This window comes from Schistocerca cancellata, chromosome 7, assembly GCF_023864275.1.
Source record: "Schistocerca cancellata isolate TAMUIC-IGC-003103 chromosome 7, iqSchCanc2.1, whole genome shotgun sequence".
Classification (NCBI taxonomy): domain Eukaryota; kingdom Metazoa; phylum Arthropoda; class Insecta; order Orthoptera; family Acrididae; genus Schistocerca; species Schistocerca cancellata.
In genome coordinates, this window is record NC_064632.1 from 335614393 (window position 1) to 335631588 (window position 17196).

At 43.7% G+C, this 17196-nt stretch overlaps 1 non-coding gene across 1 annotated transcript; it reads left to right on the plus strand.

Annotated features, from left to right (window-relative positions):
- The first annotated feature begins 11932 nt into the window (after positions 1-11932).
- Positions 11933-12007, plus strand: Trnat-ugu (transfer RNA threonine (anticodon UGU)). Its single transcript has one exon. It is a non-coding gene; the product is annotated as a tRNA-Thr (tRNA).
- Positions 12008-17196: the final 5189 nt, after the last annotated feature.

Below are 17196 nucleotides of genomic sequence, written 5' to 3' on the forward strand. Positions count from 1 at the left end.
AAAGAAATATGAATGGTTTAGTTGGACCACTTTTTTCGCTTTGTGATAGATGGCGCTGTAATAGTCGCAAACATATGGCTCACAATTTTAGACGAACAGTTGCTAACAGATAGGTTTCTTAAATTAAAATACAGGACGTAGGTGCGCTTGAACATTTTATTTCGGTTGTTCCAATGTGATACTTGTACCTTTGTTAACTTATCATTTCTGAGAACGCATGCTGTTACAGCGTGATGACCTGTAAATACCACATTAATGCAATAAATGCTCAAAATGATGTCTGTCAACCTCAATGCATTTGGCAAAAGGTGTAAGGACATTCCTCTCAAGGAATGTTCGCACGTGTATTGACAATGTGCTGACGCATGTTGTCAGGCGTTGTCGGTGGATCACGATAGCAAATATCCTTCAATTTTCCCCACAGAAAGAAATCCGGAGACTTCAGATCCTGTGAACGTGCGAGCCATGGTATGGTGCTTCGGCGACCAATCCATCTGTCATGAAATATGCTATTCAATACTGCTTCAAGTGCACACGAGCTATGTGCCGGACATCCATCATGTTTGAAGTACATCGCCATTATGTTATGCAGTGAAATATCTTGTAGTAACATCGGTATAACATTATGTAGGAAATCAGCATACTTTGCACCATTTAGACTGCCATCGATAAAATGGGGGCCAATTACCCTTCCTCCCATAATGCCGCACCGTACATTAACCCGCAAGGTCACTGATGTTCCACTTGTCGCAACCATCTTGGATTTTCCGTTGCCCAATAGTGCGTATCATGCCGGTTTACGTTACCTCTGTTGGTGAATGACGCTTCGTCGCTAAATAGAACGCGTGAAAAAAATATTTCATCGTCCCGTAATTTCTCTTGTGCCCAGTGGCAGAACTGTACACGACGTTCAAAGTCGTCGCCATGCAATTCCTGGTGCATAGGAATATGGTACGGGTGCAATAGATGTTGATGTAGCATTCTCAACACCGACATTTCTGAGATTCCCGATTCTCTCGCAGTTTGTGTGCTACTGATGTGCGGATTAGCCGCGACAGCAGCTAAAACACCTACTTGGGCATCATCGTTTGTTGCAGGTTGTGGTTGACGTTTCGCATGTGGCTGAACACTTCCTGTTTCGTTAAATAACGTAACTATCCGGCGAACGGTCCGGACACTTGGATGATGTTCAGGATACCGAGCAGCCTACATAGCACACGCCCGTTGGGCATTTTGATCACAATAGCCATACAACAACTCGATATCGACCTTTTCCGAAAATGGTAAACGGCCCATTTTACACGGGTAATGTATCACCAAGCAAATACCGTCCGCACTGGCGGATTGTTACGTGATACCACGTACTTATACGATTGTGACTATTACAGCGCCATCTATCACAAAGCGAAAAATGTGGTCCAACTGAAACATTCATATTTCTTTACGTACTACACGAATATGTAATAAAAATGCATTTGATATCCGTTTGACCTATGGCAGCACCATCTGGCGGGCCAACCATAGCGCCATCTGGTTCTCCCCTTCAAGCTAGACGAGTTTCGTTCTTTGTAGTTTTTTCGTTTGATACTTATTTCGTGAGATATTTGGCCCGGTCACAATCAATGGACCACCCGGTATATGGAATGGCACCCCAATAAATCACACTTTCCATAGTCCACCATGCGGCTCTGAAAAGGCAGGGACGTAACTCTGCATTTCTCGCACTCAGCACACTAGCGAAGATGTTTTCGCATCAGTGTTATTTGGGACGTTTACGCTAGGTGGCACAATGACACGCACACCACCAGTTCATCACACACTAGACGGCATCGAAGTGCCGAAACGTTGGAGTGATCCGACTCCGAAAGCTGCTGACAAAGGTGTACTCTTGGTTACGGACATACAAGATGGGACTTGATCTCTCTGATATACTCTGGTATCCATTCGTAGCTGCATACAACCATTGCCGTCTCCTGGTATCAATGAAGTCCCACTGTCACAGCGAGGGGAAAGATCCACCGTGGTATAACAATCATGTACGAAAGGTACTACGGAAACAAAGAAAGCTTCATCATAGGTTTAAGAGTAGTCGAATCGTAGCTGATAAGGAAAAGCTGAACGAAGCGAAAAAGAGCGTAAAGAGAGCAATGAGAGAAGCATTCAACGAATTCGAACATAAAACATTGGCAAACAATCTAAACAAGAACCCTAAAAAGTTTTGGTCATATGTAAAATCGGTAAGCGGATCTAAATCCCCTATTCAGTCACTCGTTGACCACGATGGCACCGAAACAGAGGACGACCGAAGAAAGGCAGAAATACTGAATTCAGTGTTCCGAAACTGTTTCACTGCGGAAAATCGTAACACGGTCCCTGACTTCAGCCGTCGCACGGACGCCAAAATGGAAAATATTGAAATAAACGATATCGGAATTGAAAAACAACTGCTATCACTTAGTAGCGGAAAAGCATCCGGACCAGACGAGATACCCTTAAGATTCTACAGTGATTATGCTAAAGAACTTGCCCCCTTTCTATCAGCAATTTATCGTAGATCGCTGGAAGAACGTAAAGTACCTAGCGACTGGAAGAAAGCGCAGGTCGTTCCCATTTTCAAGAAGGGTCATAAATCAGATGCGAATAATTATAGGCCTATTTCGCTTACGTCAATCTGTTGTAGAATAATGGAACATGTTTTGTGTTCTCGTATTATGACGTTCTTAGATAATACAAATCTCCTTCATCATAACCAACATGGATTCCGCAAACAGAGATCATGTGAAACTCAGCTCGCCCTATTTGCCCAAGAAATTCACAGTGCCGTAGACACTGGCGAGCAGATTGATGCCGTATTCCTGGACTTCAGGAAGGCATTTGATACGGTTCCGCACTTACGTTTAATGAAAAAAATACGAGCTTACGGAATATCGGACCAGGTTTGTGATTGGATTCAGGATTTCCTAGAAGAAAGAACACAACATGTCATTCTTAACGGTTCAAAATCTGCAGATGTAGAGGTAATTTCGGGAGTACCGCAAGGAAGCGTGATAGGACCTTTATTGTTTACAATATACATAAATGACTTAGTTGACAACATCGGTAGCTCCGTGAGGCTATTTGCAGATGACACGGTTGTCTACAAGAAAGTAGCAACATCAGAAGACTCGTACGTACTCCAGGAAGACCTGCAGAGGATTAATGCATGGTGCGACAGCTGGCAGCTTTCCCTAAACGTAGATAAATGTAATATAATGCGCATACATAGGGGCAGAAATCCATTCCAGTACGATTATGCCATAGGTGGTAAATCATTGGAAGCGGTAACGACCGTAAAATACTTAGGAGTTACTATCCGGAGCGATCTGAAGTGGAATGATCACATAAAACAAATAGTGGGAAAAGCAGGCGCCAGGTTGAGATTCATAGGAAGAATTCTAAGAAAATGTGACTCATCGACGAAAGAAGTAGCTTACAAAACGCTTGTTCGTCCGATTCTTGAGTATTGCTCATCAGTATGGGACCCTTACCAGGTTGGATTAATAGAAGAGATAGACATGATCCAGCGAAAAGCAGCGCGATTCGTCATGGGGACATTTAGTCAGCGCGAGAGCGTTACGGAGATGCTGAACAAGCTCCAGTGGCGGACACTTCAAGAAAGGCGTTACGCAATACGGAGAGGTTTATTATCGAAATTACGAGAGAGCACATTCCGGGAAGAGATGGGCAACATATTACTACCGCCCACATATATCTCGCGTAATGATCACAACGAAAAGATCCGAGAAATTAGAGCAAATACGGAGACTTACAAGCAGTCGTTCTTCCCACGCACAATTCGTGAATGGAACAGGGAAGGGGGGATCAGATAGTGGTACAATAAGTACCCTCCGCCACACACCGTAAGGTGGCTCGCGGAGTATAGATGTAGAATGACCTGTACACGCTGACGAACCAAACGATCTCGACGTAACAAATGTATTTCGGGATGCGTGATATAACTCCTCAAATCTACTTTGTAAACTTAATAATTGTTATGTGTTCATTGGTGTAATAACGATTCCGTTCATATGTATACAGAAAAAGGAAAATCCATGCAAAATTTACAAAAGCCTTTTGATGTAATTGTTTGAGATTATTTTTTTATAAATTACAAATATTACGGCTGAATATTATTACTTATGGGGCTTCTAAGTCTTTTACATAAATCTTGTGTAATTTAAAGTATGATTTATCAAATAATATGTTTTAAAATATTTACTTTGCATGAAAATATCCGCCCATGTTGTCGGGACTGATTTAGTGATATACACATGAAAAATAAACAAACACACCGTATACTTAAATTCAGTTTTATAATCAGGGGCAGAACAATGTTTGAGTGCAGTAAGTACATCCTATTGGATGTAGGTTGGAGTAGTTGTGGAGAGATGAAGAGACTTGAACAGGATAAGTCGTGCGGACAGGCAACCAGATCAGTCTTTAGAGTGAAGGTCAGAATATAAAGGAATATTTCATAAATTATTTGTAAAATTATGGTAATATAACAAAACATTTTATATAACACTATGTTGTAATAATATGTTCAAATGGGGTTTTTATGTTTGGCAGCAACGTCTTCTAAGAGTGTAGCAGTTCGTATTCTGCTTTAACAAGTTTTAAGAGTAAGACGCTAATAGCATGTCACCGGCATGTTGTCTGGTGGGACTGAGATGGAAAAATAAATCACGCTACCACGAAAACTACGATGCAATGTGTAAAAGATGTATGGTAACTGAATATAACCTAACCAGATGCATCGCTTACAGATAAATGAAAAGTTTGGAAGGAAAAAGAAGAAACAACAAAAAGACACGTCTGTTTGTGAAGGAAATAATTAACAAAACTGTAATTTGTACTTCTTATTCTCACATAATTTTATAAAATGTACGACTAATTTCTTGATGCCCGAAATAATGCACAGCACGTAATGTACATCAGGCAGGAGGACACAGTGAAAGTTTAATAGACATTGCTATTCCACCTACCAAGTTACTTCAATTTTAATATTGCATCGTTTGGTGGTGGCGAGGCATGGTGGAACATATTTTCGCTTTTCCATTGCATGCCATAGATTTTAATTGTCTAAATGTGCCATAACAGAAATTCTTGTTTGAGAGGGCGCCGAGGGGTACAATTGTATACACTACGCACGTCAACACAATCACTAACTGAAACTTCATGATGCATTACAACTTCACGCCGGATAGTGATTCAAATCCGGAAGCTCTCCTTTCGTGGGGAAACAAGAGCTTCTATGAACGTTACAAAGCTGGGGAGAGGTAGTAGAAGAGCTGAAGCTTTGGAAGGGGATCGCGAATTGTGGTAGAATGCCTCACTCGGTAACAGCGTTTTCTGCGATCCTACATTCTGAGTTTTAGTCTCTGTCCGGTAAACAGTTTTCATCTGACAGGAGATTTCAAAACCAGCACACGCGCCACTATAGAGTAGTAATTTAATGCTACTATGCTATTCTGTATATCAATTTCGAATTACTTTCACAAACGTCAGTGTACCAGGCTACTGTAGATTATGTGATACCTAATTTTGTGCTTCAACTGGTACGTCACAATGATTATTACTGTAATTTATTACCTTAACTGACATGTAGAACGGTACTTTGTGAAAATATGGGAAACGTGTAGTAATACTACAGTACTTACTTTTGCAGTTCTGTAGGAAGCGTGTCACTGTTCTGGTATTGGTGGAGCTCTGTGAGATAAAATACTGCTGCGTCTTACCTAAAACAGAGAGAAAAACATAAATTAGAAAATAATTCCGTTGGCATATTTGAGGAGGAGGGACTGTTGAAAACAGAAGTTGATCAACGGAGAGTGCTGTATTTGAGGAAGAGGAACTGCTGAAAACAGATGTTGAACAAGGCATAGTGCTAAAACAAAGGTACTAGGCACACCAGACTCCTGCCAATTCCTATGTCGACCTTGACAAGGTGGTCACGAGATGAAATATTAGACTATGGCTGGAGAATATTGACACATTGTACTATGGTGTTTCTTTCCGTAGTTTTCTCTCATCCTCAATTTTTACCATTACAAGACATTACAATAACTGCAGAGGCAGATATACTCACTACACACAGTGTTTCACAATTCTTATTACAGTCTTCTTCTGGTTGCAGAGGGGACTTCGTAGATTATGATGAGGAACTCACGTACGTAAACGTGCCGTTTAAATGTAAAATAATTTTGAAGTTTGGATCTCCTTCACATCTCTCGCTTCACGGTACGCACTCATCAGAGACAATGTGTGAACTAAAGGAGGCCTTGGCTTGGAAAATGTAGTAGTAGTCGTCGGATTCTCTTCTTCGTGACGCAGGGCGTCCTCATGAAACAAGATAGCTCCGTGGAACACCACATTCGTTCGTTCTACTTGAGAACTTGCCAGTTTTTCGCAGCCGTTGTTTTAGTCGGACAAAATGGTATTTGGTGTCACAAAAACAACAGTTTGTGTACGTTCCGTGAAGTGGGTCATTTGAAAGTCATCCGATCTTAAAAGTTATTTTATAATCAAACGATAAATTTCTGGGCGTGGGTTCCTTACCAGGACTTTATCTATTATGTTCTCTCTATAACTCCTAGAAACCGGAATAGGAATTGTGGACCATTCTGTATATGTACCTACTGGTTCCACACACCATTTTTTCAAGGCGTTTCATCTTTTTAGTCTGATATTAGATTCGATTTATAAAATGGAAATCCAACACGTATTCTACTCACTAAGAAGTCCAGGTGATCTTAAAGATACAATCGCGGTTGTTGCATCAACAGAGCTGTTGCACGCGTTGTCACTGTGATGCCCATGAAATCTTTTTTCTGAATGCGCTGTGGTGTGAAATGGCGCAGCTGTTAAGACAATGGACCAAAGTTTAGCAGAAGCTGGATTCAGACCATCCACATTAAGGTTATCCTTTTCATGAACCAATTTCAGACAGGTGTCTCGGTGAGTCCTTCGGAAAACAACTCAAGGCAATAATCTAAATGCCTGATAGAAACCATAAAACCATCATTTTATGGCGGAAATGAGACGGTGGGTGGAGTGAAATTCAGGTCACGGTTTATGGCAGATGACATTCTACAATTTAGTGAGAGGTAGAAACATAATATGGGACAAACAAAAACTGGAATAAGTAGTGGACCAGCTTTATATGACAGCTGTTGTCTAATGCACTAAAGCGAATTTTACCGTAAAACTCAATTTTCCATATAAATCAGAAGATTACTCGCTTAAAGGTTCTCAATTTGTATTGTCGCCGTGAAAACATGTTAACTTTTCGTACTTGATGAATGTTTTGCGTCCTCAAAACGGCATTTTTTTTTTTTTTTTTTTTTTTTTTTTTTTAGAATCTGTACCCATTAATTAGCGTCTGACTGTTGACATACACTCCTGGAAATTGAAATAAGAACACCGTGAATTCATTGTCCCAGGAAGGGGAAACTTTATTGACACATTCCTGGGGTCAGATACATCACATGATCACACTGACAGAACCACAGGCACATAGACACAGGCAACAGAGCATGCACAATGTCGGCACTAGTACAGTGTATATCCACCTTTCGCAGCAATGCAGGCTGCTATTCTCCCATGGAAACGATCGTAGAGATGCTGGATGTAGTCCTGTGGAACGGCTTGCCATGCCATTTCCACCTGGCGCCTCAGTTGGACCAGCGTTCGTGCTGGACGTGCAGACCGCGTGAGACGATGCTTCATCCAGTCCCAAACATGCTCAATGGGGGACAGATCCGGAGATCTTGCTGGCCAGGGTAGTTGACTTACACCTTCTAGAGCACGTTGGGTGGCACGGGATACATGCTGACGTGAATTGTCCTGTTGGAACAGCAAGTTCCCTTGCCGGTCTAGGAATGGTAGAACGATGGGTTCGATGACGGTTTGGATGTACCGTGCACTATTCAGTGTCCCCTCGACGATCACCATTGGTGTACGGCCAGTGTAGGAGATCGCTCCCCACACCATGATGCCGGGTGTTGGCCCTGTGTGCCTCGGTCGTATGCAGTCCTGATTGTGGCGCTCACGTGCACGGCGCCAAACACGCATACGACCATCATTGGCACCAAGGCAGAAGCGACTCTCATCGCTGAAGACGACACGTCTCCATTCGTCCCTCCATTCACGCCTGTCGCGACACCACTGGAGGCGGGCTGCACGATGTTGGGGCGTGAGTGGAAGACGGCCTAACGGTGTGCGGGACCGTAGCCCAGCCTCATGGAGACGATTGCGAATGGTCCTCGCCGATACCCCAGGAGCAACAGTGTCCCTAATTTGCTGGGAAGTGGCGGTGCGGTCCCCTACGGCACTGCGTAGGATCCTACGGTCTTGGCGTGCATCCGTGCGTCGCTGCGGTCCGGTCCCAGGTCGACGGGCACGTGCACCTTCCGCCGACCACTGGCGACAACATCGATGTACTGTGGAGACCTCACGCCCCACGTGTTGAGCAATTCGGCGGTATGTCCACCCGGCCTCCCGCATGTCCACTATACGCCCTCGCTCAAAGTCCGTCAACTGCACATACGGTTCACGTCTACGCTGTCGCGGCATGCTACCAGTGTTAAAGACTGCAATGGAGCTCCGTATGCCACGGCAAACTGGCTGACACTGACGGCGGCGGTGCACAAATGCTGCGCAGCTAGCGCCATTCGACGGCCAACACCGCGGTTCCTGGTGTGTCCGCTGTGCCGTGCGTGTGATCATTGCTTGTACAGCCCTCTCGCAGTGTCCGGAGCAAGTATGGTGGGTCTGACACACCGGTGTCAATGTGTTCTTTTTTCCATTTCCAGGAGTGTAGAAATAAAAACACGCTGATGGGGGGGGGGGGGGGGGGGCGGGAGGCAATCTGCCCACAAAATAGTTATTGAACTCTTACGAAATGTTGAGTGATTGACTCATTCAGTAGCAGATTACAAGCCAGACTTTAACATTAGTACATTGCAGGCCATTGTGGCGTCGTCGAAAGAATTTGCTAGAGAAACGCAACATTGCGTCCCCACCTGCGGGCCGGCCGGGGTGGCCGAGCAGTTCTAGGCGCTACAAACTGGAACCGCGCGACCGCTACGGTCGCAGGTTCGAATGCTGCCTCGGGCATTGATGTGTGTGATGTCCTTAGGTTAGTAAGGTTTAAGTAGTTCTAAGTTCTAGGGGACTGGTGACCTCAGAAGTTAAGTCCCATACTGCTCAGAACCATTTGAACCCACCTGTGGAGGTCATATTTATGGGGTCGTAGCTACTATGAAACGGACGCATTAGCGTTTGTAGTCTTACACTTACTCAGAGCCACAAAGCCACATAAAAGTCCGATTAAATGGCTCGCCCTCTAGTGTAACGAGGCAGGGTGTTAAGCGCACATTCACAGAAACTGCATCCACCTGTGAAGACATCTTTACAAATGGGGACGATACAAAATGTTTCTCTGAGAATTTCAGCAGACCACGGAGCATTAGCCAGGAATACACTGATCAGACAGAACATTGTGACCACCGACATGCTATCAGTACAAAAAAGCCCACGTGATAGCAGCATCACCTGGCAACGAATGACTGCTACTCAGGGACACGCACGGTGCATGTAATATCAGTGTGCGTGCTGTCCGTGTGTAGAATGGGGAAGGCGCGCAATCAAGTTTGCTTGAGGGCATATTATGATGTCCCGGAGGCTCGGCGTAAGCATTCCAGGAACCACATGACTTGGGTGTTCGAGGAATGCTGTGGTGTGTGTCTTCAACACGCAGCAAAACAAGGTAAACCAGCTCCAGACGTCGTTGGGTTGGGTGCCTACCCTTCATTACAGATGTCTGAAGTCGTAGGCTGGGCAGACTGGTGCAACAGAACAGGTGGCGAGCCGTGGCGGAACTTACATCAGATTTCAGCGCTGCACAGTATGAGTGTGTGTGTGTGTGTGTGTGTGTGTGTGTGTGTGTGAGCGATGGGTCTTTGCAGGAGATGACTCACGTATGTGTTAATGTTAACACCCGCGATATCGGCAGTTAAGACTGAAATGGGCACGTGACCATCGGCACTGCAGTTGGGACCAATGGCAGAGCTTTACACTGTCTGTTGAATCCCGATAGCTTCTTCATCATGCCAATGCGAGGGCGCGAGTCCGTCGTCTTCCACGGGAACAGCTCCTTTACACCTGTTCTACCGGACGGAGGCAAGCTCCAATCTGGAAATTGCCACTGTGTTACTCGAACCACTCCGTCACAGTCCTGGCCTCGTGACATGACACATTATCATGTTGAAAAATACCGCTGCCGCCGGGAAACGCTTAGCAGACTCCAATCACGACAAATTCCTTACTGTCTATCAAAAGCATTCTAATATATTTATGGGCTGTAACCCACGAAAAACTGAACAGTGAGACGTCGGGCAGCAGAGACGAATTCCGTGGAGCTGCAAGATTCTTGATTCCAACTTTCAACACCAAACTAGAATGTAATTTCAAAAGCGCACTACTTCACACAATAAATACCTTTCTGAAATCTCACCGAGTAGTTAAAACAGTATCTGAATCATTCATCAGAGATGTAGTTCTGAAAGCATTCAGAACATAATTCAGATTCTGCTTTTACATTTAATTTTCAGTGTGGTCAGTTTTCAGAGCTTATCTTTGATATTTCATAATCAGCAGTATATTCAAATTCAAAAAGCATATCACTTTTTAGTCAGTCAAAACTTCATGTATTTTCTTTAAAGATGACACTAATACTAAGTCCGCAAGTCTTATGAATAAACTTGTACGAATCTACAAAGTTGTAAAGTCCTTTTTGATACACCCTACATGTGCAGTGTGTCGATGATTCACATATGGAAGGGCACCTGGCTCTCGACGTAAATCAGTCTAGCGTACTGCGCATGAACAGACAGAAATGCCCATTAATCTTCTATTTTACGATTGGCGATAAATATCAGGATACGGAAATAACCGTAAAGTATAAACTGATAACCGTTCGGGGTGACAAAGTTGCATAACCATATAAACGTTGTTGTAGAAAAAGCTTATGGTAGGCTTCGATTCATTGGAAGAATCCTAAGGAAATCCTCGAACTAGGTGGCTCACAAGACAATCATTTGCGAGCTTAGGATTCTTAATAGTTGGGACTGACAGACGATATCAAAATAGTCCAGAGAAGAGCGTTGCGTTTCGTTACGGACTCATTAGGTAAACGCTACAGTGTAAGGAAATACATGTCAAGTTCTAGAATCGAAACCATTGCGGTTAAGATTTCGAAAGAGTACATTCCAGGTGGAGTAAAGCAACATAATACTTCCCCTCACGTTAATCCCACGAAAGACTGGTACGGGAAAGACTGTTGTAGGAAAGAAGGCAAATGATAATGTAGTCAGATGTAACCTACGCCACATTCCCTAAGGTGACTTGGAGATCACATCAGTACTCGTAGAAAAACGTTGTCTTGTCGTTTTGCTCTCGTAAGCGCGTGTTCTGAAGATGTAGACACTTGATCTAAATACAAAAGAACCAAACTCTGAATGTATAGGCATGGGTGGATAATATTGGATATTAGTTATTCCTTACTGACGGTGACATGTTTTTTTACGTCAGCCAGTGTACAGATATTTAAATGGCAGTGACCAGTGCTCAGGTAGGTCTTGAACCCTTAGGGTAGCTCGAACTTCTTGTTTGTGAAGATAGTAACTGTTCTGAAAGAACAGATATCAATGACGACCATGCAGCTTCTCTATAAAGAAATGATAATCAATCGAAACCCTCAGCTACTAACAGGTGTTGTTGATATACTTCAATGGGGACAGTTGGAAATGTGTGTAGGTTGTGGAGAGTTGAAAATGCGAGTCTCACGGGAAGCGTGCTGGGGATAAGTCCCTCTAGTCGCGCCATCCTTCGTGCCCTCGGTGGCTCAGATGGATAGAGCGTCTGCCATGTAAGCAGGAGATCCCGGGTTCGAGTCCCGGTCGGAGCACACATTTTCAGCTGTCCCCATTGGGGTATCTCAACAACACCTGTTGGCAGCTGAGGGTTTCGATTAATCATCATTTCTTCTTGTACGTGTTTTTATATAACTGGTGGCAACTGTCGATGCTTCCAATTCCCCTCTTTTCTACACGTCCTGCCTAGTAAAATGGATACTTTCATAGGCGGAAATGTCGCACGTATTATACACTGATCAACCAGAACTTCATGGACACCGAACTGCTAGTAGGTATGTCCGCCTTTGGTGCGGATAACCGCGTCGACGCTTTGGGGCACGGAAGCGATGGGTCCTTAGTATGTCGCTGGAGGGAGATGACATCATGTCTCCACACACAAGTCACCTAATTCCCGTAAATGCGCAGGAGGGGGACGATGAGCTCTGACGCTACGTTCAGTCACATCCCAGGTCAGTTCGATCGGGTTCGTATCTGGCGAGCTGGAGGGCCAGCACCTCAATTGGAACTCGTCACTGTGTTCCTCGAACCACTCCATCGCACTCCTGACCTTGTGACACGGCGCATAGTCTTGCTGAAAAACGCCGCTGCCGTCGAGAAACAAGATCGTCACGAAGGGGTGTACGTGGTCTGCAACCTGTGTACGATACTCCTTGACGATCACGGTGCCTTGGATGAGCTCCACTGGGCCAATTGATGCCCACTTGAATGTTCCTCAGAGCATAACTTAAACACAGAAACACTTCCGCACGTAATAAAGATCTCCCATGAAAGTTCGGAGCGTACACAGGCTCTTGGACTGCTACAAAATTCCATTCGTCCGAAGGTCTATTGTGATGATGCGGGGTGTCGGTTGTGGTAGGAGCATATCAAAATCTGATTCCAAACAGAACGAGGACCCATCCTAAATAATCATGCAGATTAACTGAAACAAGAATACCGTCCCGAAACGGAAAACATCTTTTTTAAATGGATATTAATAAGGGTGGTCCAATATGGGGTGAAGGGATGTTCAACAATAAACGGGAAACAAAGAAGCTTCCCATTCAACAGTAGTTGGCTGAAAAACTCAAGTTGAAGTATATCCTATCCAGTGTAACTTATAATTGTTTCATTTCGTTGCGTGGTTAATAATGAATCAGCTAGACTAATACATGCTTTTCTTCATTCATTTACTTGCGTTCAATAAATCGTTGCAGTAAACTAACAAGGGAAATTCCCCATCGCACCCCCTTCAGATTTAGTGATAAGGTGGTGCAGTGGATATTCCGTAAAAAACTGAGCAGAGATCAAGCATTAAAACAGGAAGAAGGTGCTCTGAACTATGAAGAAAGCAAAACAGAAACATCGAACGGCAGAAGGTTAACAAATACAATCCAATACAGACCGAGATTAAAGAGCCGCGGCGTCGTGGTTAAGTTGCCAGCAAAGCAGGTCAGCATATTCGGTCCGAGGATTAGCTACCCTCTCTGATAATTGAAAAGTAAATATATAGACAAACAAATAAAAAACTGAGTGAATGAATCGACGATGAACATGAAGTCGTGGCATGGGAAATGCACCCCGATCAAACGCAACTCCGTCCGGTCACTGAAATGTTTGTTCCCTTTCTGTAGTTTTGGCAGTTGTCATACTATACAAGAAAATTGGTTATAAAATATGACTCACGTGTTGAGAATACGCTACAGTCATTGTGATGAATGGTGAGAGCAGTTGAGATACCACATAGATGTCTCTCAGAAAGGAAAAGACAAATTAAAAGAGTGTGAGCTATGTTACAACAGAGAAATTTAAGAATCAAAATGGAACGCAACGTTGAAAATACATGTTTTGGCAGATCACAGAGAAACTGTGTAATTGTGAAACTCTTGCATTCATTTGTTGCAGTTTGTGTGACAGACTGTTCTGTTTTCATAATTTCCTTGGTAGTGATAACATTCACATGCATACGAACACCTTAATCGGGAAAGGAGGCATATTTCACTCACTTACCAGGGGTGCAAATTAGGTGTGTCGGTGAGAGATTCCTATCGTATGACAGACGTACTGTCACTAATGCCGTGTATGACACACCGGACGTGTTTTTCGGTGGAGGATTCGGTTGACTTGTTGCCTTGTCGTCAAACGTTTGCGGTTCTCCTTCGAAAGCCATTTCCTTTCTGCTGCCAATAGAGTAGTTGTGCATTATGGATGCCTTCCTTCCACCTCACTGTTGCAAATGGACGTTGCACCACGACACAGGCCAAATTAGAATACAGCGAACAGCGAAAAATAGAAAAAAAGAAAGGCTCCATGGAGGTTTCAACACGACCCGCCCACCTGAGAGTCCAACATCATGAACTAGTAAACCACGATGTGTTGCTCTCTAAAGTTGCTCCATATTGCACTTCTTGTCCTTGGACTGTTCACTATTTCTATTTTGCTTTTCCTTTTCACCGTTCAGTAAATCTTATTCCTATTTTCATGCTTGGCCTGTGTTCCGTTTTCGACGGTCGGTCCACTGGGCCCTTTACTATTAAATCTGGACGGGGTGCGAGGGGGAATGTCCTTTGTAGGGATTAAATGAAGCTATTGATTATATAAAAGTCATGTAAAAGTAATGGGGAGATTACAGTTCATTGTTTTTTATAGTCGTTATTTTACGGCTGTTTCTACGCTAGACAGAATAAACAGTTTCCAACGGAAAGAGGAGGGGAATTTATTAGAAAGCACAACACTTTTTTCCTTGGAAACAAGTTGGTTTTATTCAGGATGCCCGAACAACATATTATTCCCCACTGTTTTGGCTACAAAATCATATTTAATAAATCATCTTTTTAAAAATAATCTCTGTTCAGAGCGACGACCTTACGCCCCTCACTGGGAGGGCCAGTACGCCCGCATGGTACGGCTCCACTCGTAGACCCCACGTCTGGCTGCATCAGTAACCTCGTCCTCATCAATACCCTGCTTCCCACGGGGGGCATCCTTCGTTGGGAGAAACAGATGGAAGTCGGAAGGTGCGAGGTACTGACTGTAGGATGGGTGAGGAAGAAAAGTCCAATGAAGTTTTCTGATCTCTCGGGCGCACGGGATTGTGTCAGGCCTTGAGTTGTCATGGAGAAGATGAAGGTCGTTTGCATCTTTGTAAAATCGTTTTTTCAATTTCCCGAGAGTAGAACAATAGATTTTTTTCTGATGTTGCTGAGGATTTAAGATCTACATCTACATCTACATCAATACTGCGCAAGCCACCTGACGGTGTGTGGCGGAGGGTACCTTCAGTACCTCTATCGGTTCTCCCTTCTATTCCAGTCTCGTATTGTTCGTGGAAAGAAGGATTGTCGGTATGCCTCTGTGTGGGCTCTAATCTCTCTGATTTTATCCTCATGGTCTCTTCGCGAGATATACGTAGGAGGGAGAAATATACTGCTTGACTCTTCGGTGAAGGTATGTTCTCGAAACTTCAATAAAAGCCCGTACCGAGCTACTGAGCGTCTCTCCTGCAGAGTCTTCCACTGGAGTTTATCTATCATCTCCGTAACGCTTTCGCGATTACTAAATGATCCTGTAACGAAGCGCGCTGCTCTCCGTTGGATCTTCTCTATGTCTTGTATCAACCCGATCTGGTACGGATCCCACACTGCTGAGCAGTATTCAAGCAGTGGGCGAACAAGCGTACTGTAACCTACTTCCTTTGTTTTCGGATTGCATTTCCTTAGGATTCGTCCAATGAATCTCAGTCTGGCATCTGCTTTACCGACAATCAACATTATATGATCATTCCATTTTAAATCACTCCTAATGCGTACTCCCAGATAATTTATGGTATTAACTGCTTCCAGTTGCTGACCTGCTATTTTGTAGGTAAATGATAAAGGATCTATCTTTCTGTATATTCGCAGCACATTACACTTGTCTACATTGAGATTCAATTGCCATTCCTGCACCATGCGTCAATTCGCTGCAGATCCTCCTGCATTTCAGTACAATTTTCCATTGTTACAACCTCTCGGTACACCACAGCATCATCTGCTAAAAGCCTCAGTGAACTTCCGATGTCATCCACCAGGTCATTTATGTATATTGTGAATAGCAACGGTCCTATGACACTCCCCTGCGGCACACCTGAAATCACTCTTACTTCGGAAGACTTCTCTCCATTGAGAATAACATGCTGCGTCCTGTTATCTAGGAACTCCTCAATCCAATCACACAATTGGTCTGATAGTCCATATGCTCTTACTTTGTTCATTAAACGACTGTGGGGAACTGTATCGAACGCCTTGCGGAAGTCAAGAAACACGGCATCTACCTGTGAACCCGAGTCTACAAAGATATTTACGACAAGGCAAGGTATTTTAAAAGAAGCTGAGAACGCTTATCCTATCACTGTCAAAAAAGTCATCAGCATGTATCCTCGTCATAAAATATTTTAACACTTTTCCTTAAATTTTTCGTTACTGCAGATTGGAAAAATTTAATGTGAAGTTCCAGCTCTGACTAAAGAATGCGAGATGCTCTGTCCTGCGGAAGATATGGTACACAGCCCACATGGAAGAGTCCAGCTACACACATCTCAGGCGCAACGTAGTTAAAGCTAGACTCCAGAGATGGCGCACATAACAAGGAGTAGTTTAGACACTTGCTCATGTCACAGTTAAGAGCGTCGCTCTACCAACACTATGGTTCGGTTGTTTTGGTGCAGTACTTAATTTACGTAGTAAATCGTAGCATTACCGGCAGTACTGGTAGTAGTGAAACAGGAATGAACATAAATAATGAGCAGGGGCGGTGGTCTAGCGGTTCTAGGCGCTCAATCCGGAACCGCGCGACTGCTACGGTCGCAGGTTCCAATCCTGCCTCGGACATGGATGTGTGTGATATCCTTAGGTTAGTTAGGTTTAAGTAGTTCTAAGCTCTAGGGACTAATGACCTCAGCAGTTAAGTCCCATAGTGCTCAGAGCCATTTGAACCATAAATAATGTGTGAAAGAGAAACTGGGAGCTCACGATTTCACTTTGTATCTCATTTTTCGTTTCTTTGTGTTGCACATAATCAGAATCGCACATCGTTCAATGTTAGTCCCCTATGTACTGTATATCTTCACAAAATATAAACTGCATTTTATAAGTAATGAAAATTAGTTCATCGCGCAGCTTCTGAGGTTCTACGTAACGGAAGCAATTACTCTCGATGCAGCTACAGCTTACATACAAAAATATAAAAGAATTCTTTGTTATTA